Below are 21,554 nucleotides of genomic sequence, written 5' to 3'. Positions count from 1 at the left end.
GGATTTTTGGAGGTGTCCGGCCACTCAGGGCCACAGACCCCTGGAGACAGAGACTGGTCCTTTTTCCTTGGGAAAGAAAAGTGGCCAGCCCAGGTTCCTGGTGTCAGTTTGTAGGGTTCCCTTGGGACTGTCAGGGCAGCACAGGTTTGAGGTGGGGGCAGCTTGGGTCTGCGACACATCTTCGATCGTTTGGATTTTTGGAGGTGTCCGGCCACTCAGGGCCACAGGCCCCTGGAGACACAGACCGGTCCTTTTCCCTGGGAAAGAAAAGTGGCCAGCCCAGGTTCCAGGTGTCAGTTTGTAGGGTTCCCTTGGGACTGTCAGGGCAGCACAGGTTTGAGGTGGGGACAGCTTGGGTCTGCGACACATCTTCGATCGTTTGGATTTTTGGAGGTGTCCGGCCACTCAGGGCCACAGGCCCCTGAAGGCAAAGATCAGCCTTTTTCCTTGGGAAAGAAAAGTGGCCAGCCCAGGCTCCTGATGTCAGTTTGTGGAGTTCCCTTGGGACTCTCAGGGCAGCAGAGAATTGAGGTGGGGGCAGCTTGGGTCTGCGACACATCTTCGATCGTTTGGATTTTTGGAGGTGTCCGGCCACTCAGGGCCACAGGCCCCTGGAGACAAAGACCGGTCCTTTTCCCTGGGAAAGAAAAGTGTCCAGCCCAGGTTCCTGATGTCAGTTTGTAGGGTTCCCTTGGGACTGTCAGGGCAGCACAGGTTTGAGGTGGGGGCAGCTTGGGTCTGCGACACATCTTTGATCGTTTGGATTTTTGGAGGTGTCCAGCCACTCAGGGCCACAGGCCCCTGGAGGCAAAAATCAGCATTTTTCCTTGTGAAAGAAAAGTGGCCAGCCCAGGTTCCTGATGTCAGTTTGTGGGCCTCCCTTGGGACTGTCAGGGCAGCACAGGTTTGAGGTGGGGACAGCTTGGGTCTGCAACACATCTTCGATCATTTGGATTTTTGGAGGTGTCCGGCCACTCAGGGCCACAGACCCCTGGAGACAGAGACTGGTCCTTTTTCCTTGGGAAAGAAAAGTGGCCAGCCCAGGTTCCTGGTGTCAGTTTGTAGGGTTCCCTTGGGACTGTCAGGGCAGCACAGGTTTGAGGTGGGGGCAGCTTGGGTCTGCGACACATCTTCGATCGTTTGGATTTTTGGAGGTGTCCAGCCACTCAGGGCCACAGGCCCCTGGAGGCAAAAATCAGCATTTTTCCTTGTGAAAGAAAAGTGGCCAGCCCAGGTTCCTGATGTCAGTTTGTGGGGTTCCCTTGGGACTGTCAGGGCAGCACAGGTTTGAGGTGGGGACAGCTTGGGTCTGCAACACATCTTCGATCGTTTGGATTTTTGGAGGTGTCCGGCCACTCAGGGCCACAGACCCCTGGAGACAGAGACTGGTCCTTTTTCCTTGGGAAAGAAAAGTGGCCAGCCCAGGTTCCTGGTGTCAGTTTGTAGGGTTCCCTTGGGACTGTCAGGGCAGCACAGGTTTGAGGTGGGGGCAGCTTGGGTCTGCGACACATCTTCGATCGTTTGGATTTTTGGAGGTGTCCGGCCACTCAGGGCCACAGGCCCCTGGAGACACAGACCGGTCCTTTTCCCTGGGAAAGAAAAGTGGCCAGCCCAGGTTCCTGATGTCAGTTTGTAGGGTTCCCTTGGGACTGTCAGAGCAGCACAGGTTTGAGGTGGGGGCAGCTTGGGTCTGCGACACATCTTCGATCGTTTGGATTTTTGGAGGTGTCCGGCCACTCAGGGCCACAGGCCCCTGGAGACACAGACCGGTCCTTTTCCCTGGGAAAGAAAAGTGGCCAGCCCAGGTTTCTGGTGTCAGTTTGTAGGGTTCCCTTGGGACTGTCAGGGCAGCACAGGTTTGAGGTGGGGGCAGCTTGGGTTTGCGACACATCTTCGATCGTTTGGATTTTTGGAGGTGTCCGGCCACTCAGGGCCACAGGCCCCTGGAGACACAGACCGGACCTTTTCCCTGGGAAAGAAAAGTGGCCAGCCCAGGTTCCTGATGTCAGATTGTAGGGTTCCCTTGGGACTGTCAGGGCAGCACAGGTTTGAGGTGGGGACAGCTTGGGTCTGCAACACATCTTCGATCGTTTGGATTTTTGGAGGTGACCGGCCACTCAGGGTCACAGGCCCCTGGAGACAAAGACCGGTCCTTTTTCCTTGGGAAAGAAAAGTGGCCAGCCCAGGTTCCTGATGTCAGATTGTAGGGTTCCCTTGGGACTGTCAGGGCAGCACAGGTTTGAGGTGGGGGCAGCTTGGGTCTGTGACACATCTTCGATCCTTTGGATTTTTGGAGGTGTCCGGCCACTCAGGGCCACAGGCACCTGGAGACACAGACCGGTCCTTTTCCCTGGGAAAGAAAAGTGGCCAGCCCAGGTTCCTGATGTCAGTTTGTAGGGTTCCCTTGGGACTGTCAGGGCAGCACAGGTTTGAGGTGGGGGCAGCTTGGGTCTGCGACACATCTTCGATCGTTTGGATTTTTGGAGGTGTCCGGCCACTCAGGGGCACAGGCCCCTGGAGACACAGACCGGACCTTTTCCCTGGGAAAGAAAAGTGGCCAGCCCAGGTTCCTGATGTCAGATTGTAGGGTTCCCTTGGGACTGTCAGGGCAGCACAGGTTTGAGGTGGGGACAGCTTGGGTCTGCAACACATCTTCGATCGTTTGGATTTTTGGAGGTGACCGGCCACTCAGGGTCACAGGCCCCTGGAGACAAAGACCGGTCCTTTTTCCTTGGGAAAGAAAAGTGGCCAGCCCAGGTTCCTGATGTCAGATTGTAGGGTTCCCTTGGGACTGTCAGGGCAGCACAGGTTTGAGGTGGGGGCAGCTTGGGTCTGTGACACATCTTCGATCCTTTGGATTTTTGGAGGTGTCCGGCCACTCAGGGCCACAGGCACCTGGAGACACAGACCGGTCCTTTTCCCTGGGAAAGAAAAGTGGCCAGCCCAGGTTCCTGATGTCAGTTTGTAGGGTTCCCTTGGGACTGTCAGGGCAGCACAGGTTTGAGGTGGGGACAGCTTGGGTCTGCGACACATCTTCAATCGTTTGGATTTTTGGAGGTGTCCGGCCACTCAGGGCCACAGACCCCTGGAGACAAAGACCGGTTCTTTTTCCTTGGGAAAGAAAAGTGGCCAGCCCAGGTTCCTGATGTCAGTTTGTGGAGTTCCCTTGGGACTGTCCGAGCAGCACAGGTTTGAGGTGGGGGCAGCTTGGGTTTGCGACACATCTTCGATCGTTTGGATTTTTGGAGGTGTCCGGCCACTCAGGGCCACAGGCCCCTGGAGACACACACCGGTCCTTTTCCCTGGGAAAGAAAAGTGGCCAGCCCAGGTTCCTGATGTCAGTTTGTAGGGTTCCCTTGGGACTGTCAGGGCAGCACAGGTTTGAGGTGGGGGCAGCTTGGGTCTGCGACACATCTTCGATCGTTTGGATTTTTGGAGGTGTCTGGCCACTCAGGGCCACAGGCCCCTGGAGACACAGACCGGTCCTTTTCCCTGGGAAAGAAAAGTGGCCAGCCCAGGTTCCTGATGTCAGTTTGTAGGGTTCCCTTGGGACTGTCAGGGCAGCACAGGTTTGAGGTGGGGACAGCTTGGGTCTGCGACACATCTTCGATCGTTTGGATTTTTGGAGGTGTCCAGCCACTCAAGCCCACAGGCCCCTGAAGGCAAAGATCAGCCTTTTTCCTTGGGAAAGAAAAGTGGCCAGCCCAGGTTCCTGATGTCAGTTTGTAGGGTTCCCTTGGGACTGTCAGGGCAGCACAGTTTTGAGGTGGGGACAGCTTGGGTCTGCGACACATCTTCGATCGTTTGGATTTTTGGAGGTGTCCAGCCACTCAGGGCCACAGGCCCCTGGAGGCAAAAATCAGCATTTTTCCTTGTGAAAGAAAAGTGGCCAGCCCAGGTTCCTGATGTCAGTTTGTGGGCTTCCCTTGGGACTGTCAGGGCAGCACAGGTTTGAGGTGGGGACAGCTTGGGTCTGCAACACATCTTCGATCATTTGGATTTTTGGAGGTGTCCGGCCACTCAGGGCCACAGACCCCTGGAGACAGAGACTGGTCCTTTTTCCTTGGGAAAGAAAAGTGGCCAGCCCAGGTTCCTGGTGTCAGTTTGTAGGGTTCCCTTGGGACTGTCAGGGCAGCACAGGTTTGAGGTGGGGGCAGCTTGGGTCTGCGACACATCTTCGATCGTTTGGATTTTTGGAGGTGTCCGGCCACTCAGGGCCACAGGCCCCTGGAGACACAGACCGGTCCTTTTCCCTGGGAAAGAAAAGTGGCCAGCCCAGGTTCCAGGTGTCAGTTTGTAGGGTTCCCTTGGGACTGTCAGGGCAGCACAGGTTTGAGGTGGGGACAGCTTGGGTCTGCGACACATCTTCGATCGTTTGGATTTTTGGAGGTGTCCGGCCACTCAGGGCCACAGGCCCCTAGAGACAAAGACCGGTCCTTTTTCCTTGGGAAAGAAAAGTGGCCAGCCCAGGTTCCTGGTGTCAGTTTGTAGGGTTCCCTTGGGACTGTCAGGGCAGCACAGGTTTGAGGTGGGGACAGCTTGGGTCTGCGACACATCTTCGATCGTTTGGATTTTTGGAGGTGTCCGGCCACTCAGGGTCACAGGCCCCTGGAGACACACACCGGTCCTTTTCCCTGGGAAAGAAAAGTGGCCAGCCCAGGTTCCTGATGTCAGTTTGTAGGGTTCCCTTGGGACTGTCAGGGCAGCACAGGTTTGAGGTGGGGACAGCTTGGGTCTGCGACACATCTTCGATCGTTTGGATTTTTGGAGGTGTCCGGCCACTCAGGGCCACAGGCCCCTGGAGACACACACCGGTCCTTTTTCCTTGGGAAAGAAAAGTGGCCAGCCCAGGTTCCTGATGTCAGTTTGTAGGGTTCCCTTGGGACTGTCAGGGCAGCACAGGTTTGAGGTGGGGGCAGCTTGGGTCTGCGACACATCTTCGATCGTTTGGATTTTTGGAGGTGTCCGGCCACTCAGGTCCACAGGCACCTGGAGACAAAGACCGGTCCTTTTTCCTTGGGAAAGAAAAGTGGCCAGCCCAGGTTCCTGATGTCAGTTTGTAGGGTTCCCTTGGGACTCTCAGGCCAGCAGAGGTTTGAGGTGGGGGCAGCTTGGGTCTGCGACACATCTTCGATCGTTTGGATTTTTGGAGGTGTCCGGCCACTCAGGGCCACAGGCCCCTGGAGACACAGACCGGTCCTTTTCCCTGGGAAAGAAAAGTGGCCAGCCCAGGTTCCTGATGTCAGTTTGTAGGGTTCCCTTGGGACTGTCAGGGCAGCACAGGTTTGAGGTGGGGACAGCTTGGGTCTGCGACACATCTTCAATCGTTTGGATTTTTGGAGGTGTCCGGCCACTCAGGGCCACAGGCCCGTGGAGACAAAGACCGGTCCTTTTCCCTGGGAAAGAAAAGTGGCCAGCCCAGGTTCCTGGTGTCAGTTTGTAGGGTTCCCTTGGGACTGTCAGGGCAGCACAGGTTTGAGGTGGGGACAGCTTGGGTCTGCGACACATCTTCGATCGTTTGGATTTTTGGAGGTGTCCGGCCACTCAGGGCCACAGACCCCTGGAGACAAAGACCGGTTCTTTTTCCTTGGGAAAGAAAAGTGGCCAGCCCAGGTTCCTGATGTCAGTTTGTGGAGTTCCCTTGGGACTGTCCGAGCAGCACAGGTTTGAGGTGGGGGCAGCTTGGGTTTGCGACACATCTTCGATCGTTTGGATTTTTGGAGGTGTCCGGCCACTCAGGGCCACAGGCCCCTGGAGACACACACCGGTCCTTTTCCCTGGGAAAGAAAAGTGGCCAGCCCAGGTTCCTGATGTCAGTTTGTAGGGTTCCCTTGGGACTGTCAGGGCAGCACAGGTTTGAGGTGGGGGCAGCTTGGGTCTGCGACACATCTTCGATCGTTTGGATTTTTGGAGGTGTCTGGCCACTCAGGGCCACAGGCCCCTGGAGACACAGACCGGTCCTTTTCCCTGGGAAAGAAAAGTGGCCAGCCCAGGTTCCTGATGTCAGTTTGTAGGGTTCCCTTGGGACTGTCAGGGCAGCACAGGTTTGAGGTGGGGACAGCTTGGGTCTGCGACACATCTTCGATCGTTTGGATTTTTGGAGGTGTCCAGCCACTCAAGCCCACAGGCCCCTGAAGGCAAAGATCAGCCTTTTTCCTTGGGAAAGAAAAGTGGCCAGCCCAGGTTCCTGATGTCAGTTTGTAGGGTTCCCTTGGGACTGTCAGGGCAGCACAGTTTTGAGGTGGGGACAGCTTGGGTCTGCGACACATCTTCGATCGTTTGGATTTTTGGAGGTGTCCAGCCACTCAGGGCCACAGGCCCCTGGAGGCAAAAATCAGCATTTTTCCTTGTGAAAGAAAAGTGGCCAGCCCAGGTTCCTGATGTCAGTTTGTGGGCTTCCCTTGGGACTGTCAGGGCAGCACAGGTTTGAGGTGGGGACAGCTTGGGTCTGCAACACATCTTCGATCATTTGGATTTTTGGAGGTGTCCGGCCACTCAGGGCCACAGACCCCTGGAGACAGAGACTGGTCCTTTTTCCTTGGGAAAGAAAAGTGGCCAGCCCAGGTTCCTGGTGTCAGTTTGTAGGGTTCCCTTGGGACTGTCAGGGCAGCACAGGTTTGAGGTGGGGGCAGCTTGGGTCTGCGACACATCTTCGATCGTTTGGATTTTTGGAGGTGTCCGGCCACTCAGGGCCACAGGCCCCTGGAGACACAGACCGGTCCTTTTCCCTGGGAAAGAAAAGTGGCCAGCCCAGGTTCCAGGTGTCAGTTTGTAGGGTTCCCTTGGGACTGTCAGGGCAGCACAGGTTTGAGGTGGGGACAGCTTGGGTCTGCGACACATCTTCGATCGTTTGGATTTTTGGAGGTGTCCGGCCACTCAGGGCCACAGGCCCCTGAAGGCAAAGATCAGCCTTTTTCCTTGGGAAAGAAAAGTGGCCAGCCCAGGCTCCTGATGTCAGTTTGTGGAGTTCCCTTGGGACTCTCAGGGCAGCAGAGAATTGAGGTGGGGGCAGCTTGGGTCTGCGACACATCTTCGATCGTTTGGATTTTTGGAGGTGTCCGGCCACTCAGGGCCACAGGCCCCTGGAGACAAAGACCGGTCCTTTTCCCTGGGAAAGAAAAGTGTCCAGCCCAGGTTCCTGATGTCAGTTTGTAGGGTTCCCTTGGGACTGTCAGGGCAGCACAGGTTTGAGGTGGGGGCAGCTTGGGTCTGCGACACATCTTTGATCGTTTGGATTTTTGGAGGTGTCCAGCCACTCAGGGCCACAGGCCCCTGGAGGCAAAAATCAGCATTTTTCCTTGTGAAAGAAAAGTGGCCAGCCCAGGTTCCTGATGTCAGTTTGTGGGCCTCCCTTGGGACTGTCAGGGCAGCACAGGTTTGAGGTGGGGACAGCTTGGGTCTGCAACACATCTTCGATCATTTGGATTTTTGGAGGTGTCCGGCCACTCAGGGCCACAGACCCCTGGAGACAGAGACTGGTCCTTTTTCCTTGGGAAAGAAAAGTGGCCAGCCCAGGTTCCTGGTGTCAGTTTGTAGGGTTCCCTTGGGACTGTCAGGGCAGCACAGGTTTGAGGTGGGGGCAGCTTGGGTCTGCGACACATCTTCGATCGTTTGGATTTTTGGAGGTGTCCAGCCACTCAGGGCCACAGGCCCCTGGAGGCAAAAATCAGCATTTTTCCTTGTGAAAGAAAAGTGGCCAGCCCAGGTTCCTGATGTCAGTTTGTGGGGTTCCCTTGGGACTGTCAGGGCAGCACAGGTTTGAGGTGGGGACAGCTTGGGTCTGCAACACATCTTCGATCGTTTGGATTTTTGGAGGTGTCCGGCCACTCAGGGCCACAGACCCCTGGAGACAGAGACTGGTCCTTTTTCCTTGGGAAAGAAAAGTGGCCAGCCCAGGTTCCTGGTGTCAGTTTGTAGGGTTCCCTTGGGACTGTCAGGGCAGCACAGGTTTGAGGTGGGGGCAGCTTGGGTCTGCGACACATCTTCGATCGTTTGGATTTTTGGAGGTGTCCGGCCACTCAGGGCCACAGGCCCCTGGAGACACAGACCGGTCCTTTTCCCTGGGAAAGAAAAGTGGCCAGCCCAGGTTCCTGATGTCAGTTTGTAGGGTTCCCTTGGGACTGTCAGAGCAGCACAGGTTTGAGGTGGGGGCAGCTTGGGTCTGCGACACATCTTCGATCGTTTGGATTTTTGGAGGTGTCCGGCCACTCAGGGCCACAGGCCCCTGGAGACACAGACCGGTCCTTTTCCCTGGGAAAGAAAAGTGGCCAGCCCAGGTTTCTGGTGTCAGTTTGTAGGGTTCCCTTGGGACTGTCAGGGCAGCACAGGTTTGAGGTGGGGGCAGCTTGGGTTTGCGACACATCTTCGATCGTTTGGATTTTTGGAGGTGTCCGGCCACTCAGGGCCACAGGCCCCTGGAGACACAGACCGGACCTTTTCCCTGGGAAAGAAAAGTGGCCAGCCCAGGTTCCTGATGTCAGATTGTAGGGTTCCCTTGGGACTGTCAGGGCAGCACAGGTTTGAGGTGGGGACAGCTTGGGTCTGCAACACATCTTCGATCGTTTGGATTTTTGGAGGTGACCGGCCACTCAGGGTCACAGGCCCCTGGAGACAAAGACCGGTCCTTTTTCCTTGGGAAAGAAAAGTGGCCAGCCCAGGTTCCTGATGTCAGATTGTAGGGTTCCCTTGGGACTGTCAGGGCAGCACAGGTTTGAGGTGGGGGCAGCTTGGGTCTGTGACACATCTTCGATCCTTTGGATTTTTGGAGGTGTCCGGCCACTCAGGGCCACAGGCACCTGGAGACACAGACCGGTCCTTTTCCCTGGGAAAGAAAAGTGGCCAGCCCAGGTTCCTGATGTCAGTTTGTAGGGTTCCCTTGGGACTGTCAGGGCAGCACAGGTTTGAGGTGGGGGCAGCTTGGGTCTGCGACACATCTTCGATCGTTTGGATTTTTGGAGGTGTCCGGCCACTCAGGGGCACAGGCCCCTGGAGACACAGACCGGACCTTTTCCCTGGGAAAGAAAAGTGGCCAGCCCAGGTTCCTGATGTCAGATTGTAGGGTTCCCTTGGGACTGTCAGGGCAGCACAGGTTTGAGGTGGGGACAGCTTGGGTCTGCAACACATCTTCGATCGTTTGGATTTTTGGAGGTGACCGGCCACTCAGGGTCACAGGCCCCTGGAGACAAAGACCGGTCCTTTTTCCTTGGGAAAGAAAAGTGGCCAGCCCAGGTTCCTGATGTCAGATTGTAGGGTTCCCTTGGGACTGTCAGGGCAGCACAGGTTTGAGGTGGGGGCAGCTTGGGTCTGTGACACATCTTCGATCCTTTGGATTTTTGGAGGTGTCCGGCCACTCAGGGCCACAGGCACCTGGAGACACAGACCGGTCCTTTTCCCTGGGAAAGAAAAGTGGCCAGCCCAGGTTCCTGATGTCAGTTTGTAGGGTTCCCTTGGGACTGTCAGGGCAGCACAGGTTTGAGGTGGGGGCAGCTTGGGTCTGCGACACATCTTCGATCGTTTGGATTTTTGGAGGTGTCCGGCCACTCAGGGGCACAGGCCCCTGGAGACACAGACCGGACCTTTTCCCTGGGAAAGAAAAGTGGCCAGCCCAGGTTCCTGATGTCAGATTGTAGGGTTCCCTTGGGACTGTCAGGGCAGCACAGGTTTGAGGTGGGGACAGCTTGGGTCTGCAACACATCTTCGATCGTTTGGATTTTTGGAGGTGACCGGCCACTCAGGGTCACAGGCCCCTGGAGACAAAGACCGGTCCTTTTTCCTTGGGAAAGAAAAGTGGCCAGCCCAGGTTCCTGATGTCAGTTTGTGGAGTTCCCTTGGGACTGTCAGGGCAGCACAGGTTTGAGGTGGGGGCAGCTTGGGTCTGTGACACATCTTCGATCCTTTGGATTTTTGGAGGTGTCCGGCCACTCAGGGCCACAGGCACCTGGAGACACAGACCGGTCCTTTTCCCTGGGAAAGAAAAGTGGCCAGCGCAGGTTCCTGATGTCAGTTTGTAGGGTTCCCTTGGGACTGTCAGGGCAGCACAGGTTTGAGGTGGGGGCAGCTTGGGTCTGCGACACATCTTCGATCGTTTGGATTTTTGGAGGTGTCCGGCCACTCAGGGCCACAGGCCCCTGGAGACACAGACCGGTCCTTTTCCCTGGGAAAGAAAAGTGGCCAGCCCAGGTTCCTGATGTCAGTTTGGAGGGTTCCCTTGGGACTGTCAGGGCAGCACAGGTTTGAGGTGGGGGCAGCTTGGGTTTGCGACACATCTTCGATCATTTGGATTTTTGGAGGTGCCTGGCCACTCAGGGCCACAGGCCCCTGGAGACACAGACCGGACCTTTTCCCTGGGAAAGAAAAGTGGCCAGCCCAGGCTCCTGATGTCAGTTTGTAGGGTTCCCTTGGGACTGTCAGGGCAGCAGAGAATTGAGGTGGGGGCAGCTTGGGTCTGCGACACATCTTCGATCGTTTGGATTTTTGGAGGTGTCCGGCCACTCAGGGCCACAGGCCCCTGGAGACACAGACCGGTCCTTTTCCCTGGGAAAGAAAAGTGGCCAGCCCAGGTTCCTGATGTCTGTTTGGAGGGTTCCCTTGGGACTGTCAGGGCAGCACAGGTTTGAGGTGGGGGCAGCTTGGGTCTGCGACACATCGTTTGGATTTTTAGAGGTGTCCGGCCACTCAGAGCCACAGGCCCCTGGAGATAAAGACCGGCCCTTTTGCCTGGAAAATAAAAGTGGCCAGCCCATGTTCCTGATGTCAGTTTGCCGGTTGTGCTTGGGACTGTCAGGGCAACAGAAATTCTTGGTGGTGATAGTTTGGGTGTGGGACTCAGCCTGCCTTATTCAGGTTTGTGGAGGGAACAGCCCATTCAGGGCCACAGGCCACTTCAACTTGATCCCCAGCCCTTTTCCCTGTGATTGAAAAACTACCACTCCAGATTCTTGATGCTAGTTTGCAGGAGGTTCTTGTCAGTGCCAGGGCAGCCCGAATTTTCGATGGGGGCAGTTTTGCTGCCTTGTAAATCTTGCCCCTTTCGGACCTTGAGGTTGCATAATATCATTTTGGGCCACTGACCTCTGGACCCAATCGCTGGTCCTTTTCCCTGTAAAAACAAACTCTCTCTCACCGTGTGTTGATGTCTATTCACTGGTGGTGTGCTTCACTCCAAGGGCAGCATGAGTTCTTGGTGTTGGCATCTGTTGTCTGTGAGAAATTGTTCGCTCTCTGCAATTTTGGATGCAATTCTTGTTTGGCTAGGGGCACACAGAGAGAAAAGACTGTTAATTTCCTTGGAAAGCAAAGTCTGACACCCCATTGTTTAAGGGGCAGACAAAGGGCTGCGTAGGGGAGGGAACTCCCCACAGGACCTTTCTTCACCTCATCCCCCACTCCAAAGTGTCGCAGCCCCCCGTGTGACAAGCCGCTTTCAGAGGGTTACCTGGGCACACCTGCACAGGGAGCTGCTAGTCCAGAGGGCCTAACAGGGCTATTCCAAGCATTCCTCCAGGAACTATGGTTGGAACATCCAGCAGGGACTGGGGAGCAGCGGGACCCACCTGGGCACGGAGCATCCCTTTGAGAAAATGCCAAGGGAAGAGCCCTCTTGCCAAGGGTCAGCACCGGAGCAGGCCAGGCAGCATGTGGGGTTCCAGGGGAGAGCTTTCAACTTTCCCCTTTTATTGTGTCAGCCCTTCCCTAGAACCCCCAGACCTTCCACAGCAGTCCCAGAAAAGAGAGGGCTTAGTAGGAGAAAAGGAGTTTAAATTGAGAGAAAAAGCTTCCTTTTCCATTATTTCTTGTGTTCAAATCGTGAGGGAATCCACTTCCCCTGCAATTTTAATGGTCTCAGTGGAAAGAATCCCTGCCTTTTCTATGCTGTTAGGGGTGTTAATTGACAGGGAATCCCCATTTTCCATTATTTTCCAGACTAAATAGAAGGGGAAAACCTTGATAATGTTTTTTATGGGTTTGAATTAAGGGTAACTGCATTTGAATTAAGGGTAACCCTTTGTGTTGTCCTAAGGCTTACATTGAGGGGAAAGCCCAGCTGCCCCTCCTTCTTAAGGGTTTGGATTGAGGGGAAATCCCTCTTTCTTCATCACTGGAGAGATTTAAAGCGAGGAAAACCCCTCTTTTCCCAATATTCTCGGGGATTGAATTAAAGGGCAGAAGACATTCATTTGCCATTGTATCAGTTTCAGCTGAGGTAACTGCCCCATTTCCTCCTTTTAAAGGCTTCACTTGAAGGAGGCTCTGTCTTTTTCAGCATTTTAAGGGTTTAAAACTACCTTTCAGGGCACTTCTTTCTGCACCCTAGGACTAAATATCTCAGAGCAGGGCAAGCCTGGCATGTACTTAATCTTTATGCTGCCCGGGAGGCTATTATTTTTCTTATTTTTATTTATAATGTAGATAGCCCTAGGTAGTAGTCCCAAGGAGACAGACTGTTCATATAATTTGTATTCTTCTCCACCCTTCTTAGTCACAAGTGGAGTACTACTTAGTAGTCACTGAGGAATAATTATATAAGTTAACAGCAAATTACCCAACTTATCTAGCTATGCTGCCTAAAAAACAAGTTTTATTTCTTTTTTTATTTTCAAATAAACAAAGTTTATTTCTTACCAGCTTTCTACCCTTTTGCTCCAAGTAGTTGTAGCAAAAAAGAAAGTGCTGTCATTTCCCTGGAGAGTTTTCTTCTGTAGCAAGCCCTTTACTCCCCTCGAATTCAAGTCAGAGGAGCCAAACAGCTGCAGCCACTCTGAGGGCTTTTATACCTGGTGGGATTTGCCCCTCCCCTTTCCCAGGCATTGTGGGAACGAGAGGCGGGCCCAATCAGGGGTATATTAACCCCAGCCTTTGCCAGGAGGCTTCATTCCCTCTCTGGAATCTGCTGGGGTAAGAGCTCTCCTCTCATTTTGGTGATGAGGCTTTTTCAGCTTATCTCAGGTTGTTTTCAGCAGGTGCTTTTGGGCATCTAAAGCAACAGAGGCTTTGAAGAGACTGTGAAGAAAACAACGTTGAATACAGGGAGTATTTAAGTTCATTATTTGGGTTTTGCATTCAGGGGTGGTAAGGTGTTTTTGTAATTTATGATTTTGTTTTGTTGGTTTTTTTTTTTTTTAGGAGGAGTCCAACTTCCTGTAACTCCAGGTTGTGTCAAGTACAACATTTTTTCAGCAGATTCATTGCGTCATAAAAGGTATCTGCCCTGTGTCAAAGATGATGTTTGAGATTGAGGCTTCAGATGAGTTGAGGATTGTGACTAGGAGAGGGAGAGTGAGCAGGGTGCCCGGTTAGGAGTTATTGTGGGGGGTTTTGAAGGCAGCAGGGTGAGAAATGGTGTCTATTTGAGGACCCACCCAAGGCTTTTCACAAGCATAGCAGAGGCATTCATGTGTCGTACAGCACACAGGCTCATCCACTGCACTCACAGAAATACCATGTAACTTTGCCTCTCTCTAATCCAGGTGCCACTCATAATAACAGCCATAGCCTTGGACTCAGGATGAAGCTGGAGACTTGAGGACCCAGGCACACTCAGAAGAGGATAAGTAGCTGACTTGCTGGGATTTGGCCCACGTAACACTCAACTCATGCATTGATTTTGCTGTTCTTTATTGTAGCTGATTAAGAGGCTAACAGGCGATCACATGGCCCTCCGAGGTAGACTCATTTCAGGTCCAACCTGGATTCACATCACCGATCATCCAAAAGATAAGTTGGGGCCACAGCCTGGAGATGGGAGTAGTGGATTGGAAATTCCTGGGATAGATTTGAAAACTAGCAGAGGATAAAGGGATATCTTCTAAGGGGCCTCTTAGGACAGCTAAATGGAGAGGCTCTACTTTTGATTGCAGCTGTAGGGTGTGCAGTGCAGAACAGTTCCGGTCCGTGTTGTGTTGTCCCGTGTACCGTGTTATCTGGTGTGTCTTTGGGGTCCCTTGGATCAGATATCCTTGCATTCTCCCCTCAAGGGCCTTAACACAAGCATCAGCCATCATCTCTGGGTTCTCGAACGCTCGCACTTCTCGGCACGGCGCCGATATCATTCGTTCTTTTACCGGCAGGCTCGGCCGTCTCTCTCGGTCGCATCTCCAAAGCATCGAGTCGGACGTCTTTTGAGGCCTCCTTCCCGGCCGTATCACCATCCATCCTTTCCAGCCACGAGCTGTAACATCCTGGGGCTTACAAGATTGTATGGATATGGAAAGCATTCTAAACGTAGCATTGTCTCACAGCCATCCTGATCATTGTGACCAACAGTTCTTTTAACGGGTCACTCTGTTCCAGTCTTCTCCAGGAGCTCTTCTGCTCCTTAGAGCCTCCTCCATCCACCGCTGCCAAAGCATCGGTCATCTCTTTTGGCATCCTCTCACTCCTTGCCATTATTCTTGCCAGGAAGTTATCATCCTTGTGTCATGCCGTTTGTATCATAATGTGTTGTTTGTGTTTAGCGTCCCCTCATTTGTCCCGTCCTGTGTCACGGGTGTCTGCACGTATTTGTCCCAGAGCTGTTCTGCCCTGCTGCATAGCCTGGTGTAATAGGATAAGTCCTGGGGACTTGAAATTTGCAGTGCAGGGTGTAGTTGGACTCTAGATGGTATTCCTAGATTGACATAAGGTGTTTTCAGCTGTTAAGTTATCTTGCAACCATTTGACTTTTGTCCTAACTCTCTTTCAGATTCAGGTGAATTAAATCTGTGGCAGAGCCCCCCCAGTCCCTGGAGAGGGGGTTCCCCTGAGCAGGTCAGTCACCGTTTGTCTTTGCAGTGGAAGTGTAAGTGGTGATTGTGTGTTACAGTACTGTTTTCTGTCTTTATTTTTAGGCATTAAATCTGGATCTCTGCAGTCAAGGTGAGCAGTGACCGGTTGCAGGAACCGTTGTTCTCACTCAGGTCTCAATTTCTAGCGCAACTCTAAAGCCTCCATTCTCGTTTGTGTGCTTTAGGCAATCCACTCGGAGTATGCCAAGCCCCCGTCACCAACCAGCCGATGGACCGGGTTTCCTGTGCTTGTGAGTCCTCTGGAAGTATTTCAGGACCGTGATGAAGCCTTGAAATTTTGTATTTCAAGGTCCCATCCTGGCAGCCTTTGGCAATGGCCGAGGAGTTGCGGTGAGTCGCCGAGGTAGGGAGGGGGAGCCAGGGTCCACTTAGGTTTCAGCAATGCCGAGTCACTTTGTCTCTTCTTAACCCAGGCATACCCTGCGATGACGGCGTCAGCCTCCGAGCACGGCCAAAGCGTGCGGCCCAAGGAGCCGGGCATTCTGAGGAGAACGGTGAGTAGCAGAATTGCTGGGTTTTGTCCGTTGTACAGCTAAGATCACGCAGTGATGTTTGGTGTTCTCGATTGTAGTTGAGCAAGGGACTACAGCCTGGTAATCGTAAGAAGATTCCCAGCAGGCGAGGCGGCCTCCATTCGCACGTGACGTGGATTCTCATCCCCGGACATCCGAGAGATAAGTCGAGGGCTACGACCTTGAGAGGGGATGAAAGGGAGGCACTGGGAGGGCTTTTTGAATCAGCTTTGGTGGCAGGGATGTGCAAGAAGTATCCACTTAGGCCACCTAAAGGGAAAGTGTTTCTTTTGATCACAGTGCTGAGGTGCTCAGGGCAGAGCAGTCCTCGTGTGTGTTGTGTCACTTGTCTATTGTGCATTCTGTGTGTTTGGGTATTTCGTGTCACATGGCTTTTTTACCTTAGCCCTTTGAGGGCCCTATCGGAAAGCCCGGCCTCATTTTTGGCATCCGCGATATCCGCGTTCCTTGGATGGGCACCGGTGCAATAGGACTCTTGATTCTGGAGGTCAGACAGGCATCTGAATTGCATCTCTTTTTAGAAGCATCCAGTCAGATGTCTTTTAAGGTCTTGCTCTGAGCTGTGTCGACAGCCACACACCGCAATGATCCCTTATAGCCGATTAGGACCGATAAGAATGCAAAGCTAGCTAGAGCCTTCGGACCGTAAAATTGTTGGACATTCATCTTTGAAGTTCTCTTAAGAAATCATTCTGTTAGCATCTTGTTCCTGCAGGGTTCTCTGAGCCTCATCGGCTCTGAGCCGTCCGTCTCACCTAGGTCATCTCATTCCGCATTCTCCCGGCGCTCGCCGGCATTCTTCTCACCGAGAGCTCTCTCTCTCTCCCTGTCGAGTCCCCTTGTTTGTCACGTTCTGTCCTGTGTCACGGGTGTCTGCACGTATTTGTCCCGGAGCTGCTCTGCCCTGCTGCATAGCCTGTAACAGGACAAGTCCCAGGAGTTGAAATTTCTGATGCGGGGTGTAGTTGGGCTCTAGATTGTATTTGTAGATTGACATGTTTGGTGCTGTTAAGTTATCCTGCAGCCATTTGACATTACTCCTACCTTTCTTTCAGATGCAGGTGGATTAAATCTGTGGCAGAGCCCCCAATCCCGGGTCAAGGGGTTTTCCCTGAGAAGGTCAGTCGCTGTTTGTGTTTACAGGGGAAGCATACATGGTGACTATGCTACAGCACTGTTCTTTGTCTTTATTATTAGGAAGTCCAGGCAGATAGCTGCAGCCAAGGCCAAGTGTGCCAGGTGAGCAGTGGACAGAAGCAGTTGTTCTCACACAGGTCACAATTTCTGGTGCACCTCTAACCATCCGTTCTCATTTGTGTGCTTTAGGCCATCCACTCGGTGTATGCTAAGCCCATGTCATCAGGTGGCGGACGGACCGGGTTTCCTGCACTCGTGAGCCCTCCGGAAGTATGACGGGACCCCGTGATGAAGCCCACACATCTTGTATTTCAAGGTCCCGTCTGGGTAGCTCGTGGGAACGGCCGAGGAGCTGCGATGAGTCGGGGTGGTAGGGAGGAGGAGCGGGGGTCCGCTCCAGTTTCAGCTATGCCCAGTCACCTTGTCTCCACTTAACCTAGGCGTACCTCGTGACGGCAGCGTCGGCCTCGGAGCACGGCCGATGCGTGCGGCCCGAACGCCAGGGCCCTCTTAGGAGAAGGTGAGTAGCAGAATTGTCAGGTTTTGGCCCATGTGCTGTTAAGATTGTGCACTGATGTTTCCTTTTCTTTGTCTCGGCAGACGAAGAGATAAGAGCCTGGTGACAGCTGGAACTTCCCAGACGGGGAGGTGGCCTTCTTTTGCACTTGACAGGGATTTGCACGCCCAGAAGTGTGCAAGATAAGTCGAGGGCTGTGACCCACTGAGGGGAGGGAAGCGGGGTGCTGGCTTGGGACTGCCTGGAAGGGATTTTGGAGTCTGCTTTGGAGATGGGGATGTCTAAGAAGTGTCTCATTAGGCCACCTAAAGGGAAAGTATCTCTTTTGATCTCAGTGCTGAGGTGCGCAGGGCAGAGCAGTTCCGGTGTGTGTCACTTGTCTCTTGTGCATTCCGTGTTGTTTGGGTCTGTCATGTCACTTGTCTTTTTTTACCTTAGCTGTCTGAGGGTCATCTTGGCATCTGTGATCTTTGCGTTCCTCGGCCCGGCCCCAACGCCACAGGCCTTTTGACTCAGGAGTCCGGACAGGCATCGCAGTCGTATCTGTCTTTAGAAGCATCCGGTCAGATGTCTTTTAAGGTCTCGTTCTGAGCGGTAGCGACAGCTGCACACCATCCATTATAGCGGCTTAGGACTTGTGAGAATGCCGAGCTAGGTAGCTCATTCTTACTGTAGGCTTTTCAGGCATCCGCTTGTGCAGTTCTCGGAAGACATCGTTTTCTTAGCATCTTCTTCCTGCAGGGTTCTTTGAGCCTCATCGGCTCCGAGCCGTCCGTCTCACCTAGGTCATCTCATTCCGCAATCTCTCTGTCCTCGCGGGCATTTTTCTCGCCAAGAGATTTTTCTCCTCGTGGCGTCCCCTCGTTTGTCGTGTCCTGTCCTGTGTCACGGGTGTCTGCACATATTTGTCCCGGAGCTGCTCTGTCCTGCTGCATAGCCTGGTGTAATTGCACAAGTCCTGGAGACCTGCAATTTGGAATGGGGGATGTAGTTGTATTCTAGATGGTATTCCTAGATTCACACAGGATGCTTGGACCTGTTAAGTTATCCTACAGTTGTTTGAATTTTCTCCTAACTTTCTTTCAGATGCAGACATTTAAGATCTGTGGCAGAGCGCCCCTCCTGGGTCAGGGGGTTTTCCCTGAGAAGGTCAGTCGCTGTTTGTATTTGCAGGGGAAGCATAAGTGGTGACTATGTTACAGCACTGTTCTTTGTCTATTATTAGGAAGTCCAGGCAGATAGCTGCAGCCAAGGCCAAGTGTGCCAGGTGAGCAGTGGACAGAAGCAGTTGTTCTCGCACAGGTCTCAGTTTCTGGTGCACCTCTAACCATCCATTCCCATTTGTGTGCTTTAGGCCATCCACTCGGTGTATGCTAAGCCCATGTCATCAGGTGGCGGACGGACCGGGTTTCCTGCACTCGTGAGCCCTCCGGAAGTATGACGGGACCCCGTGATGAAGCCCACACATCTTGTATTTCAAGGTCCCGTCTGGGTAGCTCACGGGAACAGCTGAGGAGCTGCGGTGAGTCGGGGAGGTAGGGAGGAAGAGAGGGGGTCCACTCCAGTTTCAGCCGTGCCCAGTCACCTTGTCTCCACTTAACCTAGGCGTACCTCGTGACGGCAGCGTCGGCCTCGGAGCACGGCCGATGCGTGCGGCCCGAACGCCAGGGCCCTCTTAGGAGAAGGTGAGTAGCAGAATTGTCAGGTTTTGGCCCATGTGCTGTTAAGATTGTGCACTGATGTTTCCTTTTCTTTGTCTCGGCAGACGAAGAGATAAGAGCCTGGTGACAGCTGGAACTTCCCAGACGGGGAGGTGGCCTTCTTTTGCACTCGACAGGGATTTGCACGCCCAGAAGTGTGCAAGATAAGTCGAGGGCTATGACCCACTGAGGGGAGGGAAGCGGGGTGCTGGCTTGGGACTGCCTGGAAGGGATTTTGGAGTCTGCTTTGGAGATGGGGATGTCTAAGAAGCATCTCCTTAGGCCACCTAAAGGGAAAGTATCTCTTTTGATCTCAGTGCTGAGGTGCGCAGGGCAGAGCAGTTCCGGTGTGGGTCGTGTCACTTGTCTCTTGTGCATTCCGTGTTGTTTGGGTCTGTCACGTCACTTGTCTTTTTTTACCTTAGCTGTCTGAGGGTCATCTTGGCATCTGTGATCTTTGCGTTCCTCGGCCCGGCCCCAACGCCACAGGCCTTTTGACTCGGGAGTCCCGACAGGCATCGCAGTCGTATCTGTCTTTAGAAGCATCCGGTCAGATGTCTTTTAAGGTCTCGTTCTGAGTGGTAGCGACAGCCGCACACCATCCATTATAGCGGCTTAGGACTTGTGAGAATGCCGAGCTAGGTAGCTCATTCTTACTGTAGGCTTTTCAGGCATCCGCTTGTGCAGTTCTCGGAAGACATCGTTTTCTTAGCATCTTCTTCCTGCAGGGTTCTTTGAGCCTCATCAGCTCCGAGCCGTCCGTCTCACCTAGGTCATCTCATTCCGCAATCTCTCTGTCCTCGCGGGCATTTTTCTCGCCAAGAGATTTTTCTCCTCGTGGCGTCCCCTCGTTTGTCGTGTCCTGTCCTGTGTCACGGGTGTCTGCACATATTTGTCCCGGAGCTGCTCTGTCCTGCTGCATAGCCTGGTGTAATTGCACAAGTCCTGGAGACCTGCAATTTGGAATGGGGGATGTAGTTGTATTCTAGATGGTATTCCTAGATTCACACAGGATGCTTGGACCTGTTAAGTTATCCTACAGTTGTTTGAATTTTCTCCTAACTTTCTTTCAGATGCAGACATTTAAGATCTGTGGCAGAGCGCCCCTCCTGGGTCAGGGGGTTTTCCCTGAGAAGGTCAGTCGCTGTTTGTATTTGCAGGGGAAGCATAAGTGGTGACTATGTTACAGCACTGTTCTTTGTCTATTATTAGGAAGTCCAGGCAGATAGCTGCAGCCAAGGCCAAGTGTGCCAGGTGAGCAGTGGACAGAAGCAGTTGTTCTCGCACAGGTCTCAGTTTCTGGTGCACCTCTAACCATCCATTCCCATTTGTGTGCTTTAGGCCATCCACTCGGTGTATGCTAAGCCCATGTCATCAGGTGGCGGACGGACCGGGTTTCCTGCACTCGTGAGCCCTCCGGAAGTATGACGGGACCCCGTGATGAAGCCCACACATCTTGTATTTCAAGGTCCCGTCTGGGTAGCTCATGGGAACAGCTGAGGAGCTGCGGTGAGTCGGGGAGGTAGGGAGGAAGAGAGGGGGTCCACTCCAGTTTCAGCCGTGCCCAGTCACCTTGTCTCCACTTAACCTAGGCGTACCTCGTGACGGCAGCGTCGGCCTCAGAGCACGGCCGATGCGTGCGGCCCGAACGCCAGGGCCCTCTTAGGAGAAGGTGAGTAGCAGAATTGTCAGGTTTTGGCCCATGTGCTGTTAAGATTGTGCACTGATGTTTCCTTTTCTTTGTCTCGGCAGACGAAGAGATAAGAGCCTGGTGACAGCTGGAACTTCCCAGACGGGGAGGTGGCCTTCTTTTGCACTCGACAGGGATTTGCACGCCCAGAAGTGTGCAAGATAAGTCGAGGGCTATGACCCACTGAGGGGAGGGAAGCAGGGTGCTGGCTTGGGACTGCCTGGAAGGGATTTTGGAGTCTGCTTTGGAGATGGGGATGTCTAAGAAGCATCTCCTTAGGCCACCTAAAGGGAAAGTATCTCTTTTGATCTCAGTGCTGAGGTGCGCAGGGCAGAGCAGTTCCGGTGTGGGTCGTGTCACTTGTCTCTTGTGCATTCCGTGTTGTTTGGGTCTGTCACGTCACTTGTCTTTTTTTACCTTAGCTGTCTGAGGGTCATCTTGGCATCTGTGATCTTTGCGTTCCTCGGCCCGGCCCCAACGCCACAGGCCTTTTGACTCGGGAGTCCCGACAGGCATCGCAGTCGTATCTGTCTTTAGAAGCATCCGGTCAGATGTCTTTTAAGGTCTCGTTCTGAGCGGTAGCGACAGCCGCACACCATCCATTATAGCGGCTTAGGACTTGTGAGAATGCCGAGCTAGGTAGCTCATTCTTACTGTAGGCTTTTCAGGCATCCGCTTGTGCAGTTCTCGGAAGACATCGTTTTCTTAGCATCTTCTTCCTGCAGGGTTCTTTGAGCCTCATCAGCTCCGAGCCGTCCGTCTCACCTAGGTCATCTCATTCCGCAATCTCTCTGTCCTCGCGGGCATTTTTCTCGCCAAGAGATTTTTCTCCTCGTGGCGTCCCCTCGTTTGTCGTGTCCTGTCCTGTGTCACGGGTGTCTGCACATATTTGTCCCGGAGCTGCTCTGTCCTGCTGCATAGCCTGGTGTAATTGCACAAGTCCTGGAGACCTGCAATTTGGAATGGGGGATGTAGTTGTATTCTAGATGGTATTCCTAGATTCACACAGGATGCTTGGACCTGTTAAGTTATCCTACAGTTGTTTGAATTTTCTCCTAACTTTCTTTCAGATGCAGACATTTAAGATCTGTGGCAGAGCGCCCCTCCTGGGTCAGGGGGTTTTCCCTGAGAAGGTCAGTCGCTGTTTGTATTTGCAGGGGAAGCATAAGTGGTGACTATGTTACAGCACTGTTC

This window comes from Vidua macroura, chromosome 18, assembly GCF_024509145.1.
Source record: "Vidua macroura isolate BioBank_ID:100142 chromosome 18, ASM2450914v1, whole genome shotgun sequence".
Taxonomy (NCBI): domain Eukaryota; kingdom Metazoa; phylum Chordata; class Aves; order Passeriformes; family Viduidae; genus Vidua; species Vidua macroura.
This window is presented reverse-complemented; position numbering follows the sequence as displayed.